Below are 12366 nucleotides of genomic sequence, written 5' to 3'. Positions count from 1 at the left end.
TGACCATGTTCTCATGTGTGTGTTATGTGTTAAAAATTGACTATATTGTAACGTGACTGCCATGTGTTGTGCTCCTCAAGCTAGGGTGGGAGTTAGCTATATTTATAATGTACATGTGATGTGCTCAGCAGGTTATTTTGCCCAACATATCCCCCTCAAGTCGTCGCAAGACGACTTTTACTCATTAGGGGTACGAGGGATAGGACTTCAGCGCGGGACTACCATCATAACACTTTTTAGAAATAACAGAAAGAAGGCAAAATGATCATAAAAACAAACAACCATGAGCATGGGACTAAAATAAGTCGCTGGACCGGGTGTATGGGGAACCACGTGGGAGAAACGCCACCCATGCTTCAGACATGGGTGTGCCATACACACCCCACCTAGGGGGTGGCATCCACCCCGGCCTTACATCGCGAACAGGCAATACCAAGTAAAGTGGCAGCAGGTAATACACAAAAAACAAACATACCACAAGCATACAATAATACAAAAAACAAATATCAAACGATACCCAAAAACAACAACAACCAACAACAAAACTAACACCAAACCCTAAGAATAACAACGAAATGCAACAATAAAACAAACAGTAAACAATAAACAAAAATGCAACAATGACACAAATACTACACAATAACAATCACAGGAAAGAAATGCAACCATGAAACGTGTCCCTAAATAATATTAATAATAATAGAAAGATATGAGGTAGATAACGAATGGCAATCCCCCTCAACCCATCCCCAGATGACCACACACTAAGGATGTGAGGAGGAGTTAGCTGGTCGTGTAACAATAAGCAATCACACGCATGGGGTATTCGGGGTAGGCCCGGGGCACGGGAACAACTGAAACCACGGAATAGTCCTGAGCGTCATCATGGGCAGGTGGTCGCAAGGCGCCACCTGAGCGTTAGACCCTTTTATTCAACTGCGCTCAGGACCTCATCTGATAAACGGGCAATCAAGGCCCCTGGAATCTCGCCCGTGTGTATCCCCGAGCTCCATCTAGTGGTACAGCGATATAAACAACAACATTTACGTTCCCGGCGTCGGTTGCGTAGACGCGGGCATAGATATGGGAGCGGCTAAAAACAGTGAAGCGTACAGAAGCGAATACAGCCAGGGGCGCCCTCAAGCCTTAAGGGAACGGGCCGCAGCCCCTGGTGCCGGAACGCAGATCCCTGGTCCGGGCGACGTGGGTGCATCAGGTGGGAGGGGGGTGGTGCCGTTGGCGGGGACGGGAATGGGGCAGCCCACCATGTTCTCCAGCCGGATCAGGTCGGGCCCCTCTGGTGGTCCCTCGTCCAAACTCTCCGGTGTATACTCGATCCCCAGGTAAGCTTGGATGGCACCGGCTGCACCTGTAGCGCCCATCGCTCATTGGGCTCTCCATCCATCCTGTGAAGGGGTCATTAATTCCGGAGCTCTCTGCCAACTCTAATCTGAGGGACTGTAACCCTGCCAGCACCCTGGCCACCGACCCATCCGGTGCGAAATCTGATTGCATCATCCTTGGGTGGTTGGTCAGCTCCGGGCGTGTCTGCATCTGGCTCCTCCTCCGGCCCTGGAACTTTGTGTTTCTCTTGCTGGAATTACAAACTTATGTACAACAGTTAGATGTTCAAACATATTTTCCTTAATTCTATTTCTACTTACTCTAATGGAAGTCCCTTTTGGGACCCTCGAATGTTAAGTGAAGGCATGGGTCGACCCTTAAGCATTTAATGCGGGGTTAGATGCGTCGTTCTGTTAGTTTTCATGCGATAACTCATTAGTGTCAGTCGTAGCGCATTAGTCCTTTAATTTAGTACTCTAATTTAATTTTGTTAATCTTTGTCTTAAGCGTCCCATTCCTCTCTCCACCATACCTTGTGGTTTGAGGATTGTAGACACAGACTTTATTCGACATGCAAATGTTGAATCACTTGTTTGAGTGTTTTCTGAATAAACACTGCCCTATCGCCTGAGCTAATTTGTGACGGAATTCCAAACCTTGGCATGACTTCTCTAGTCAGAACCTTGATTACCGTAGCCTCACTTTGGTCGTCTGATGGGACTGCTTCTACCCCTCTGTTGAACACTGTTTTTTCAAATATTTCACACTCATTTAGCTGGATGTCAATCATTGTTTACAAGTATGGTGAAGAAAAACCTTGTTTTCAAAATATTTCCTAATTCTCCTCAAAACCTCCTCCTCCTTGCGCAATGGTCAAAACCATGCGCATTAAATGATAAGCAAATATAAGAACGCCGTTGGTGCAACCAACGTCGAAACGTCTAACTTTAAGCATCAGCAAACTGAAACCAATCTTTTGGGAAGGGAAATCGAAACCAGTATGTCCAAATCCAAAGCCCAATATGGGTGGGTTTACCATCAGCCGCCTGAAACCACGCTGTTCCAAAGTCATGCACTAAACCGAAAAAACGTTCATGCGTTAGTGGCCTTCTATACCACAAAGGTAAAATAAAATAAAACGCGACATGCCCCGTTCCAAGACCACCTCTGCTGCCAGAGCTGACATATCTGACTCCTGTTCCCCCTCCACCTTTCATCAGCCGGCTTTTCCTATGATGGTTGCAGTTCGTCACTTCATGTTCAAGTGAGCCAGTGCTCACAGTGACTCTGCCAAGTAATCGTGACTGTTCCTGTTTTAGGTTGTCCCGGGCTTCAAGGTGGGATCTTACCCGTCATTGGCTAACCAGCCTTCCATACTGGCTTAGTGCAGGATGCCGTACCTGGGATACGATCAATCCCCACCTATATGGTGGTATCGATCGCAAAGTGGAGGGATGGAGACAGTCTTCAGCCGCATCTGCCCTATGCAGCGTGTGTGTGCGTAAAAGATACACATCAGGGCAACTATAAAACAAAAGGTAATTTATCAGAGTTAAAATTATTAAAGTGTTGCAGCAGCAGTAGTGGCATTTGAAAGGTAAACCCACTACTTCCGAATCCAATTTGACAACATAGCATGTATGACCCCTTCCCAGCAGATGTGGCGTCAATCCACCTATTGTCCTGAACTAGGGAGATGTGAAAGAAAACAAAATCACAATATTAAAACTTGCATTTTCAATATTGGGCGACATACTTTCTTCATAATCCTACCCGATTGCCCTTCACTATCTATTTAAATTGGACGACCTAATTAAACCTTTTATTCTACCTATTGATTGCATTTAGTGTTTTCCACATTTTGATTCACTACTATGCCAAACCCAAACCCTCTACGTTGTCCTTATCTAGTTTATTCAACACTGAATTGATACATTGTTTCTATTTACTAATTAACCATATTGTTTTATCTGAAGTGTGCTTGTGTATCCCCTTGTGTACTCCATCACTCGGAGTAGGAGAGGATTCTCCCCTACCTCGGCAGCCCTGACACACACACGAGAACAGGCTCACATACGCATCCTTTCTTATTTTATTTTGCTTATTTATTTTAAATGACATTTGTCATTGTGGATAGCCTGAATTAGAAATTTGGATAACGTTTGATCATACTTATTTGGTCTAATTTTTAAATATGGCCGATTGTTTTTTCTAAATTATAAGATCACTTTTAATAAATTGTCTATTACTTATCATAATCTCTAAGGCTCATGTTTTGATTTCTAGATAATTATTCCTGAATCCTGTGATCACCATGTAACTTGCTCAGGGACACATCAACACTCGGCTAGGAGGATCTGGTCCAGCAGGGGGCGGTGTAGTTGGGGAAGGGTAGGGTTGGAGTGGTCCAGCAGGGGGCGGTGTAGTCGGGGAAGGGCAGGGTTGGAGTGGCCCAGCAGGGGGCGCTGTAGTTGGGGAAGGGTAGGGTTGGAGTGGTCCAGTAGGGGGCGCTGTAGTTGGGGAAGGGCAGGGCTGGAGTGGTCCAGCAGGGGGCGGTGTAGTTGGGGAAGTGCAGGGTTGGAGTTGTCCAGATTTGGCGGAGGGGGAGGTGTGGCTTGGGACTGAGTGAGAGAACTCAAAAAATGGCGGCCGTGATGCTATAACTCTGTGTGGCCTGTCTAACACACGAGAGCGGATGAGAGACTAGGGGGTAGCTCTTGTCAGGAGGAGAAAAGGAGGAAAAAACAGGGGGGGGGGGAAGCAAAAAACAACAACAGGGCCTAGAGACGTTATTCAATACATCCAGATATTCCTCATAGCCAATAATCGTTATCTATCTTTATTGATTAATCTGTTTCAACAGGCTAAATCGTCAACCAACGCGACAAAGAGATGTTGTTTAGTATCGTAGTTTATCTATGCGACAGGTCCAGTAGTAATTCAGAGAAACACAGTAAAAGAGATATCACTTATCCTTGTCAACTTATCTAGGTCTAGTTTTTAACGGGTCCAACAGTAAATGGAAGCAACGCCGTAAAAGGTTATTTGTCATTTGTCAATTTATCTAAGTTTTAGTTTTAACGGGTCCAACAGTAAATGGAAGCAACGCCGTAAAAGGTTATTTGTCATTTGTCAATTTATCTAAGTTTTAGTTTTAACGGGTCCAACAGTAAATGGAAGCAACACAGTAAAAAGGTTATTTATCATTGTCAATTTATCTATTTCCGCAGGTTAAGCCATAGAACGAAGCAATACGTCAGAGAGACATTATTCATTATTATCAATCTATCTATTCTTTCCTTTACCCGTTTTAACGGGCGAAGATAGAGCGGACCACGCATACACCCACTGACTCACTCACAGATTCTCTCTTTCGCGCAGACGCACACAGACACATATCAACAGACCTTTCGTTCTGTCTCTCACAGACGCACACAGAAACATATCAACGGACCTCTCATTCTGTCTCTCGCAGATGCACACAGAAACATATCAACGGACCTCTCATTCTGTGTCCCCGCGCCCACAATCATCAGACACGGCAAAATAGCGTTGAGCACAACAAAGCAAGCAAGCGCTGCACACATAGCGTTGAGCATAACAAAGCAAGCAAACGCTGCACACACACACCCGGGTTATCATTGAATGATTTATTTCTATATTTAGCCGGCTCACAGATACGCTTGTTCTCTTTTTTTTTTCTTTTTTTTTCTGGGCCTCTTACACACACACACACACACACAGCCACCCCGTCTCTCTCTCTCTCTCACTCGCGCATACACACACTGTCTCTCTGTGTGTCACTCGTGCCCCAGGCATACGGTTCCCTCTGCAAAGGGACTCTAACCTTCTTACCACATAGAATTATTTAATACACATTTATTACTTGGCCATCGGTAGTCTTGTATCACTATGACCGATTCTTATAGGCCCTAGTGTTTTTCTCCTCATTCCCTCTGGATTCCACCCGCGGTCCAGGCATCCCTCCGGGTCCACTCTTGGCCCAGGCATTTATCACTAGGCCATCGGTAGTCTTGTATCACTATGACCGATTATTATAGGCCCTAGTGTTTTTCTCCTCATTCCCTCTGGATTCCACCCGCGGTCCAGGCATCCCTCCGGGTCCACTCTTGGCCCAGGCATTTATCACTAGGCCATCGGTAGTCTTGTATCACTATGACCGATTATTATAGGCCCTAGTGTTTTTCTCCTCATTCCCTCTGGATTCCACCCGCGGTCCAGGCATCCCTCCGGGTCCACTCTTGGCCCAGGCATTTATCACTAGGCCATCGGTAGTCTTGTATCACTATGACCGATTATTATAGGCCCTAGTGTTTTTCTCCTCATTCCCTCTGGATTCCACCCGCGGTCCAGGCATCCCTCCGGGTCCACTCTTGGCCCAGGCATTTATCACTAGGCCATCGGTAGTCTTGTATCACTATGACCGATTATTATAGGCCCTAGTGTTTTTCTCCTCATTCCCTCTGGATTCCACCCGCGGTCCAGGCATCCCTCCGGGTCCACTCTTGGCCCAGGCATTTATCACTAGGCCATCGGTAGTCTTGTATCACTATGACCGATTATTATAGGCCCTATGGTCTCGAGGGTATTCTTTCACCATGCAACGAGCCGATATTCGATGTGTCACGCGTTCAGGGTCAATTGGGTTTATGGGGAAATACTGGGATGCAGTCCTATTCGTCCCCACGAGATATCCCGTAGCGAACCGCTCTCACAGTCTCACCTCCTAATGTGGTTCCTATATAACTATGCAGAGTTTGGATTTTATCAACAGGTTCTGCCTACCTTTTGTTGGGCGATCGCGAGGTGAGACTGCAGGAATCGGTCCGGTGCTCCGGGGTCCCGAGGTCGTGCCGCTCTCCGTCTCTCGTTTCCCAGTTGCGTGTTCAATTCAGAAAAAATTCACGTCGGAGGTCACCAAATTGTTGGGAAAAACGGTCTGTCTAGTTACTGGACCAGATGAAATGAGACGGAGAGGTAATAAAGTCTATCGGCACGAGGACCTTGGATTTATTAAGTAAAGTGGCAACGGTTATACAGAGTCATAAAGCGTGAGAGATCGAATATGTCTAAGTCCCTAATCAGCGCTGATGGTTCGTCCAGAGCTTCGCCTCCGTGGAAGGTCTGCTGCAGAAGAAGGTGATGAGTTCCTGTGTGATACACTCTTATGCTGTATCCTCCTCTCGATGAGGTGTGTGCGTTTGAGATGTGTATGGTTCTGTGTGTCTTTGGTTGACCTTGCCTCCCAGGCCCTAGTGTATGCATGTGTATCTTCTTGTGTTCTTCCTGACGGGGGAGAGCCTCACAGAGTCTCCTGTTTGTGGCCCTCCCGTTCTGAGGATGAAACGGTGCATTGTCTGAGTGTTTACCATTTGCCGGGAGGAGAGATGGGGCCTTGGTTCTGGCCTTCACCTGACCATGTTCTCATGTGTGTGTTATGTGTTAAAAATTGACTATATTGTAACGTGACTGCCATGTGTTGTGCTCCTCAAGCTAGGGTGGGAGTTAGCTATATTTATAATGTACATGTGATGTGCTCAGCAGGTTATTTTGCCCAACACTTGTTGTCAGTGTAGGTTTACGTTTATGTTACAGATAAAAACATGCTTTATATTTATTCAGCATTTCAGAGTTCTAATGTTTTCACGGAATATGCATTCCTAAACTGTTCACGTCATGTTCTCTTTAAGATCGCATGAGATGATATGTGCTATCGTGCGACCTGTAACCAGGAAGTAAACACTCGCTTGCATAGGTGCTATCGCGCGACCTGCAACCAGGAAGTAAACACTCGCTTGCATGAAATTATATGCGCTATCGTGCGACCTGTAACCAGAAGGTAAACACTCGCGTGAAACCAGAGAATGGTCATAGCATTTCTACTACTTGACGGTACTACAGCTATGCGTAGAACGCTTCCGAACATCGCCGAAACTCCACCGGATGTTTGGAGATGACGTATCTCCCCTCAGATGCCGGCAAAATTACCTTGATAAGTTACCTGTTTTCCGTCTTGTAATCGTTGCTATTAAATTAAAAATGTCTCTTTTTACCTAATTACTTGCTTTACTATTTTACTCTTTTTAATGTCTCTTCTTTTCGCCGCTTTCTACGACGTCTTTCTGGTGGTGTCGGGTCAGCCATCTCTTCTTCGTTCGTTACCAGACTCCGGTTGCATTGTGGGATAGCGTAGTGAACCCCGTTGTTTACTGTGGCGGTAGCACGCATTCGGACGCGCTATATTTGTGGTGTACTACAAAATGCATACTTTATAGCAGTCAAGTGAGTATTCGGATTCAAAGCTACCAAATGAAGAAAGGCTAAATGTACATATTCCATCTATTTAAATGTGTGGATTGAATATTGAATTGGTAGCTGTGTGACCTGTATTCCTTCATTTTACATCTGAAATGTTTTGTAAAGACATGTGCTACTAGACTTGTAACTGTGGAATAGTCACCAGAAAGTAAAAACAGGCACCATGGGATTGCCAACTCCATATGGGTCATTCTACGAAACAGGTGCCATTTGAGTCCACAGCATTTCATGATCTTGTCAAAATGTGTTCCAAAAGTTCAAGGTTGTAAATGGTACTGTTTTTAATTACATGATTAATGTTTAAATAACATTGCAAAATTAAAACAAACACTTTTTAGACATTATTAGTAAGGATATGGCTGGTTTTGCCATGTCCGCAATGACCAACATGGAATTTGCATTAACCTTTTTAACTAAAAAATATTATTTCTAAACAAAACCTTTATTATACTAAGGATTAAAGTTATGCCCCTGACACTATACAATAGATTTATTCAAAATAAAACATTATTATATGCAAAAAAAGTCATTATTTGCGCATGTCCCCCATTTTGTCTTACAACCCCGTAACGCTTACAGTTTCTGCCTATTAAGAATGCACTGTTGCTTTAAATGATATCAGAGAGAGGAAGTGACATCATTCGAACCCTTGCAGGAGTCAAGCTCAAGAGCGGGCAAGTTCCCACATTATTTTAAATTGTTTATTTGCTGTTTTTGTGTGTTAGACAGGGTCCGTCAAGCTTAGTCTTACAGCCCCGTAACGCATAATAGATAGGGAAACTGTTTTAATTTTTTTTTTAATCCAGTTGTAATGTTTAGAAAATTATATTTAAGTCTGATAAGTGTAGTTGCTAGCTCAGCTAGTTGACCACATGGTAAGCGGCAGCCATTTTAAGGTGAAATTTACCACCCCGTAACACTGTATATTGTTACGGGGTGGTAAAGGGAGTTGTAGAGGGGTTCTTTTTGCCATTTAAATAGGAAAATTCATTGTTTATATCATTTATATCATATTATATATTATAATAATATATTATAAAGAATAATAACATTCCATAATTTGCAGATTATCATGGCTCCACTAAGTAATACACTGTATATTGTTACGGGGTGGTAAAGGGAGTTGTAGAGGGGTTCTTTTTGCCATTTAAATATGAAAATTCATTGTTTATATCATTTATATCATAATGAATAATAACATTCCATAATTTGCAGATTATCATGGCTCCACTAAGTAATGCAGAAAGACAAAGACGATTCTGTGCCCGCCGGGACGCAGATCAAGAGAGGAGGCAGATGTACCTAGAGAGTGAGCAGCAGAGATGGAGACGAGATGTAGAAGGAGGGCAGAAGAAGTTAGTTAAAAACTTAAATGAAAGAGACCAGAGACAGCTAAGAAAGAAGTGGAGGGAACAGAATGGAAGGAGAAAGCTGAAAAAGGCAATGTTGGGGGCTTTCCATACCCCTCCTGAAAGCCCAGAGAATGTACAGCCAGGATCTGCAGACAGGCAGCAGGCAGGACCTTCAAGGTAGTATTCAGTTATAGGGAATATAAGTGGAGAGTGGCCTAGATAAAAAGCCACCATGTATATTGACTGACATACTGAATTTGCTATTTTTTAGGCAACATGAAGCAGGGAAGCGGCTGTGGAGGAAGAATAAAGATCGCCTCAAGAAAGAAGTAGAGAAATTAACAAAATTGCTGGAGAAGGAGAGGAAGCGTTCAGATAAATACAGAAAGAAATACAAACGATCAAATAAAAGTGAGTCTCCACGCTCAAAAGTGCAACAATTGACAAAAAGTGGAAGATTAACACCAACAATCAGGAAAAAACTCCTCTACCATGAAGCTTTAATAGAAGATATCAAAAACAAGTACAAGACAGCAAGAAAACGCGAAAAACAGCTTATCGCAAAGGTAACTGTTGGAGGGATTGTGAAGAGATACAGACTCCAAACATTTGCAGAAAAGCTACTAGGATTTTCAAAAAAGCGCCGCTTTCTCCAAGGTGAAACCATCAGCAGCACCACAAGAAAACCCACTAGTAGACTTCGTCCTGGCTTGAAAGCAGAGGTGCATTCCTTTTACAGAAGAGACGATGTCAGCCGGATAACTACTGGACGCAAGCAAACCATCACCCGAGGCAAGGTGAAAAAACAAAAGAGGTTTCTAATGGATACAATGAAGAACCTGCACAGAAAATTCGTTGCCGAACAGGAGCACTTCATTTCCTACTCCCTTTTCTGTAGACTGCGTCCATTTTGGGTTGTACATCCCACTCTGTCAGATCGTGAAACCTGTTTGTGCAAGATTCATGAGAATCTTGAATTTGTGGTCATGAAGATGTATCACTTGAAACTAATTGAGACAACCAATCTTGAGAGTTTAACCAAGATGATTACATGATTTCTCTAACAAGTGCTGCATGTACGATGAGTGTGTGGAATGCAAAAACAAAATTATCCAGCTCCCTCAGTTTGATGCTGTGAAGACAGTTACCTTCCCTCAGTGGGCCACAGCTCAGAAAGAAAGAGAGGACATGAAGGATGGAACCACTGTTAGGTACACATTGAAGAAGCTGGTGGAAGATTCCCAAGGAAATCTGGTGGATTTGTTCCATGCCTTTCTACACAAATTCAAGAGGCACACTTTTAACATAATTCAGCAGTACTCTTACTGCAGAAAGGGTGAGGCAAGAAGAGGCAAAAGAAGAGGCAATAATTCATATTGACTTTTCTGAGAATTACTCTTGCAAATACAGCTCAGAGATCCAGTCTGTTCGCTTTGGCGCCTCGCAAAATCAGGCCACGCTACACACTGGTGTGCTCTATCTAGGTGGAGACAAAGAGGTCGTGCCCTTTTGCTCTGTGTCACCCTCGAAACAAAAAGGGTCCTCCGGCTATATGGGAGCACATGGCTCCAGTGCTGGATCATGTGCAAACGAATTACCCTCTGGTGTCTGTCCTTCACTTTCTTAGTAATGGGCCATGCACTCAATATAAACAGAAAAGGAATCTGTACCTTTTCAGTACTGAGCTTGCAAGAAGAGGGCTGAAAGGTGGTACGTGGAACTCTTTTGAAGCCAGTCATGGGAAGGGGGCTCCTGATGGCGTGGGAGGAGCCTTGAAAAGAACGGCAGACCAGATGGTCAACACTGGCAGTGACATCCCTGATGCACACACATTATTCTTGGCCCTCTCAAACACAACCACAAGAATTAAGTTGTTCTTTATTCCGGCGGAAGCTGTGGATCATGCAGTGCAGCAGATGCAAAATCAGATTCCGCCAGTGCCATCTATAATGAAGTGTCACCAAGTTGTGACATATATTCCAGGTGAGGTCCTCTATCGAGAGGTGATGATAGAGGACCTCACCTGCATGTGCTCCACCAAGAAGCAGCTAAACTGTCAGTGCTTTAACACCTTGCATTTCAGTTTTCACAAGCCTGCCCCAAAAGCCCCAAATGCCCCAATTGTGCCAGTGGAGAGAGAGGGCATCGATTGGGAGAGTGAAAATGTCATTGGGAGCTGGTGCGTGATCAAGTATGACAGTGACCTGTATCCAGGCATCATCTTAAATACTGATGAGACGCATGCACAGGTGAAATGCCTGCACAAAGGAGGAAATAACAAATTCTTCTCGCCTTTAATTGATGATATCCTGTGGTACTTGTTTGATGATGTACAGGAACTGATTCAACCACCACAGCCTGTGACATCCCGTCATGTTGGAATCGAGAAGGAGGTATGGAAGCGGCTCTCCGCAACACTGCAGTGATCCAATGCACTTAACGAGATTCTCGTGCAATGATACATTTTTTGATAATACATTTTGTGATAATTTTGTGGTAATTAAATTGACTGAGAAATACTGTTTTCTAATTAACTGATGGATCGGACCAAATTTGTATGCAAGTTTCTCTTTAATTTACTTCTGATGACTTCTATTGAGAAAAGATGAGTTCTGAGTTATTAAATGTTTACTTTATCACTTGATTATTTTAATTAATGTTCCAGTTTGGTCATCAACTGTTGATGTACTAATGACTATGAGATTGTCTTGACGAATTGATTGTTGAATTCTTGAATATATCCCTACAGTCCTGTTGACTAGCATATTTGCACTTTTATGTGTTGTTTTAATAAATACCTTTATATATAACTTGGATATTGCATTATTAAGTCATCCCATGTTCACATGTATACTCCAAATTAATAATGTTGGTAAAAACACAATAAATTACATAGGAATAGTCAAAGTCAACCACCCCGTAACATGACTTACCACCCTGTAACATGACTTACCACCCCATAACGGTGTCTTTTTATTTAAAAAAACATTGAAAGGCAATGAAATGCCTTATAAATAAATGTGGGATAGTGATGTCTTTATGTGGAGCAATTAATACATGCTACTTTTATTTGACTATGGGAAGTAAAATAGCATATATTGTTCAAAAATGTAAGCCATTGATTGGCGAAATTCATATCTCAAGGGAAATAATCTAAATCATGAAAAACTACAATAAGACAACAAGCCTTTATCTTTCAGTATCAAAAAAAGGACATTATTCTGATAGGAAAATATGACATTTTTTAAAATTGTTTCATAATTTATGTTTTAAATGGTGTGTATCTTGTCCGTTACCGGGTGGTAAAAAAAACAACTGCCGGGATGTAATA

General features: G+C 43.2%; 1 long non-coding RNA gene across 1 annotated transcript in view; it reads left to right on the top strand.

The window, feature by feature from the left end:
* Positions 1-4064, top strand: part of LOC132463595 (uncharacterized) — an 88511-nt gene extending 84447 nt beyond the window's left edge. Inside the window, exon 2 of the long non-coding RNA XR_009527073.1 lies at positions 3714-4064. This is a non-coding gene — a long non-coding RNA (uncharacterized LOC132463595). The remainder of the gene's footprint in view (positions 1-3713) is intronic.
* Positions 4065-12366: the final 8302 nt, after the last annotated feature.

Source organism: Gadus macrocephalus, chromosome 8 (assembly GCF_031168955.1).
Source record: "Gadus macrocephalus chromosome 8, ASM3116895v1".
In the NCBI taxonomy this organism is placed as follows: Eukaryota; Metazoa; Chordata; class Actinopteri; order Gadiformes; family Gadidae; genus Gadus; species Gadus macrocephalus.
The sequence above is the reverse complement of the archived record's forward strand: the minus strand, read 5'-3'. Positions and strand labels throughout refer to the sequence as shown.